At 42.8% G+C, this 4,621-nt stretch overlaps 1 pseudogene; it reads right to left on the bottom strand.

Moving 5' to 3' along the window:
* LOC116087790 overlaps positions 1 to 1,155 on the bottom strand; it is an 8,331-nt pseudogene extending 7,176 nt beyond the window's left edge.
* Between the last annotated feature and the right edge of the window lie 3,466 nt (positions 1,156 to 4,621).

Here is a 4,621-nt window from a genome sequence, read left to right as displayed (position 1 = left end):
CCCACACACACACACACACGCACACAGCCCTATGCCTGCTAGCTACCACTTAACAGTAACAAGGAGGTTTCACTTTTTCTGGCAGTAGGAAGCTGGTAGTGTCCATCACCACCCTCTCAGGACAGGAATATCCCTACAGGGCAGAGACCAGGCACTGGAGGTGCTTCCTAAGATATGGACCAGCAACTGCTGTATGAGACAGATCACTCAGAAGTCCACACAGGTACCCAGTTTTTTCCATAGATAATACCTGGTTAATTTATGTTTCTTCCATGTTTTCAACAGAAACACTCCCAGGATCTGTTAAGTATATTATAGCACTGACTTTCTCCTTTAGTGGAACTGAAGTAAATGGTGTGCACTGTGCCCATCCTGCTGCCTGGAGAAGCAGTTTTCTTCTGCAGGGAACATTAGAAGTGGGTCACCTTGCCCCTGAACAATTGGAAGGAAGTTTCTTTTAGCTGCCACCTGCCTTCTCTCTCTGCCCATCCTGATTTCCTCTTCGGTCCCTCAGGCTCTATCCTGTGTCCGATTCCCCAGGGCCTTGTTGCTGTCAGTTAATAATACCTTTCAATGCAGTTATTCTCAGACTTTTTGTATTTTAATAGGACCCCCAGGGATTAAAATGCCCCAGAACCAAAAGAATGAATCTCTAATGGTGAAATTCTAGGTACCAGTGACAGGCATTGTGGGAAATTTTATGAGGAGGGTTCTCTCAGAATGAAAACACCAGGACAGCCTTCAGCCTGTTGCCTTGCTATGGGAGGCTCACCCTCAAATCAGAAATGTGAATTAATCAGCACTGAAATATGAAAAACCTTAAGCTCTGCCAATTCCAATTTCATGTTCTTATCAGTTTTACAGTCAGTTGCTATGTGGAGATATTGGAGGTGTTGCGTAGCTGGGAAAAAGTTGTCCTATCTTCAGAATGCCTGCTGTAACCTAGACTGTGTGGGGTTGGAAATACTTGATATTTGGAGGTCAGGTCTTATCCTGTTCTTAGGGGACACAGAAGAATGGCTGGACGAGGATGATACATTGAGCTGACATTTCCAGACACATTTTGTGCATGGAGAAAAATAAAAAAAGGAGCGAGAAGCAAGCCTATTCTTCTCACCATTGTTCACCTTGAAGGGTGTCAGATTCCTGCTCCATATCTAGAACTCTCTATCACACTTTTTCTCTCCCCTTGCTAAGTAAACAACAGAGCTTCATCCATTAGTCAGCTATCAGAAGCTTGTCAGGATTTTCTGGCCTTGGAACTTGGGAGTTCTTACATTTCTTTAAAACTGTGGAAAAAATGTATTTGCCTAAAGTCTGGAAAGGGAAATGAAGAAAGATATCAACTCCCATAATCTAATTAATCTTGTGTGCCTCTCACCCTAGAGGACTAACTTTAGTAATGGGAGTCTTTCTTTAGTAATGGGAATTTCATTTCATTTCTAGTTTTCTTGTCATTATTCATGCTTAAGTACCTGTGGCAAGTATTGTGGAAGAGAAAAATACTTGTAAACAGGTTTGAGTCACACAGGAAGGAAGGGCTTTGAACTGTGCCCATGAGAAAAGCCCTGGAGCTGCTATGCCTGGCTCTCCTGTAAAGCTGCTCACACTGTCTTCTTCTCCATACAATGAGTGGTACAGATTCAGTTTTGTGTAGCTCTTGGTAGACTTTGTGCAATATTCCTCACATAACATACTACAGTCAAAAGTCATCCTTTGGAAAGATTTCTCTGGCTTAAAAGTTACAGGTCTGAGAATGTTGAAAGGCATGTAAAAATCGTACACATACAAATATATGTACCTGATTGTCTTCATCATCTGTGCCAAGGATGGTTTACTTTTGTTATTGAAAGTACCAAACAAATGAGGAAATAGAAAGGTGAGTTGGTAATGGTGTGACCCCTAAACACAGCCTAAGTATCACTTCTGCCTACTGACAACAGCATCTATAAGCCTCCAAATATGTCAGCCACTGATTGGGACTCTGGTTTCTCCTGCCACAGTGTATAGGTGCAATGTACTCTAGATAGAAAAAAAAGGGCTGGCTCAAGTTCAGCAGCTACATTTACTGTGACATTTAAAGCTGAGCCCCTCAAGCATTAAATATGTGGTACTTAATTTTGTAAAAGTTTTTTTTTAACTATAGCAGTTTAGAATTTTTATTAAAACAATCACTTAAATTATAATCATCCCCCACCCTAAGCAGAAAACCGTTTCATGTTCTGGCCCTGACAGGAGTGACAGGCCTCACAGAAAGAGCTGTTTGATAAGGGAACAGAGGAATAGAAGCCCATCGGCACTGGCTTGGCCTCAAGGCACCTGGGAGAGGCTGGGTCTCCCATGAAGGCTGAATGGACCTAGGGGCTATGAGGCTTTGACCCTGTTGGCAAAAACAGTTAGTCACTGTTGCTGGTTGTCAGCCTCTGGGCATTTTGAAAATGAGGGAACAAGAGAAACCTGTCTAAAATATAATAAAACAGTAACTGAAGCAGTGTTATATAAGCCCACAGGTGTTGTTTATCGAGTCTTGTCAGTGACCTCAGGTCAGAGTGCTGTTGTGGTTGATGCATGGTCTCAGTCAGGGGGTATGACAAGCCACAGCCCAACAACAAGGCCTTAGTATCCTGCAAAGAGAGTGACTTACATGATGCCCCTACCCAAGAGCCACTGACTCTAGAAATGAAATAGCCAGGGTTAGAGCCCACTTCCCTTAAACTTGTGACATATCCCAAACAAGTGAGCCCCATATTGATGGTTCTCATGGGGTCAGGACCATCTTCTTGGTGTCAAGAGCAGCAAATATGGCAAATCCTGAGGTGACCCTGTCACCTGCTAGAGTTCAAAGAAGGCCACTTGGGACTTGGTCCTCTGCAAAGTGAGTTTGAGGACTCAAATGCAGATAGGTCTGACTTGGGCTTGAAGCTTTTTAATGATATTGTATTTGCTATTGTGTGCCTCCCTGTATGAGTTCTCCTTGTGTAGATGTCCAATCCTGTCTCCTTGTCTTTGATTTCAAGGCCTCAATTTCTGTCTTCAGTTCACTGATGGATTCTTTTTAGATGCTTGCTCTGCACCTGAATGTCTTCCTATTAGGCAAGCTGAGCCTCATATTGGGAAGTGATGGCTCCGTCATTGGCACTGGATACAAGCCTGGAATTCTCTCACCTATAGGCCCTGGGTCTATTAGCCCTTGAAGAGCTGCACAGGCATCAGGGCCACCTTGGTGGTCAGCTGACAGGCTGGAGACAGACCTATGCTGCAAAAGGTGAGGTAAGTGGCAGTAGGGATGGGACTCCTGCAGGATATGTCTTGGGCAGGCACTTCGAGACTCAGGCTGGGGAAGCCTGGGATGCCCCTAAACAGGATCGCTAAATGGTTGCTGCATTGACATTGTGCTTCTCAGCAGCCAATGAGGTCTCAGCACCTTACAAAATTGTAAAAGGTTTTAAAATTGTAAAGCATCATTAGAATATAAAACACTAAAATGTGTTGTTTTACAAGATCTGAAGCTATTATTATTAAATGCACTAAAGAGGGCATGCACTAGCCTCTCCATAACCATGAATTAATGGATAAAGAAAAGAAAACAAACTCCATTTTTTTTTATTAATTGATTTATTTTTGGGTGTGATTCCTATTAGAGTAGAAGGGGACTATAAACTTGATGTAATCATCATTTTAAAAGCCACTTAAAATATTCTTTCATGGTAGAACAGTGAGCAGCAATGACTGTCTTTAGGAAGGACCACTGAAAGAAATGTAGCTGGAGAGTTCTACAGTGCTGGCAGAGTCATTCATCACAGTACTCAGTGAGTCATCCCAGAGAAGAGAGCATCTTGAGAGAAAGCCACAGAGTCTCTTGCATTTGTCAATAGCTCTATGACATGAAAGAAGAAGCCTATACAAATACAGAGTGCAGAAGACTGATGCTACTATCAGCACTTAACACAGAACTCAATGAAAACAAAGATCTGTGCACTTACAATTCAGAGGATGGGGGTGAGAACATAAATACATTCTGGGTTCTCACAGTTGAGCTGGAAGAGATAGAAAAACAAAGTAGGATACGATGAAAGGATGTGCACTAAATGCAGCTCTGCTTTAACTTTGTATTGGTGAATGACATCAATCTCTAGGAACCTCCACCTCACTATCCAGGAGATGTGATTGTTGATTGAATGACTAGCACACTTAGTATGAGCTTTACAGGAACAGAGCACATCAACAGCAGAACCACTCCATATGTTACTATCATTATAGTAACATGTGTGGTAATAGATACAGTTCTTCTTTCTTCTCTCTCTCCCTCTCTGTCCCTCACTTTCCTCTCTCTCTCCCTTCCTCACTCTATCCTCCCCTTCCCTTTCTATGTGTGTATGTGTATGCTTCTTTCTATGTGGGTGGGTACACACACACACACACACACACACACACACACACAGAGGCTCAAAAACAACTTCAAGTGTCATTCCTCAGGAACTGTCCATTTATATTTGAAGATAGAAACTCACTGGCCTGAAACTCTCCAAGTAGCCAGTAAGACCCAGGGATTCACCTTTCTCTGCCTGATTACAAGTGTGCTCTACCATGCCTAAGTTTGTGTGTGTGTGTGTGTGTGTGT

This window comes from Mastomys coucha, unplaced genomic scaffold, assembly GCF_008632895.1.
Source record: "Mastomys coucha isolate ucsf_1 unplaced genomic scaffold, UCSF_Mcou_1 pScaffold13, whole genome shotgun sequence".
In the NCBI taxonomy this organism is placed as follows: Eukaryota; Metazoa; Chordata; class Mammalia; order Rodentia; family Muridae; genus Mastomys; species Mastomys coucha.
This window is presented reverse-complemented; position numbering and strand designations above follow the sequence as displayed.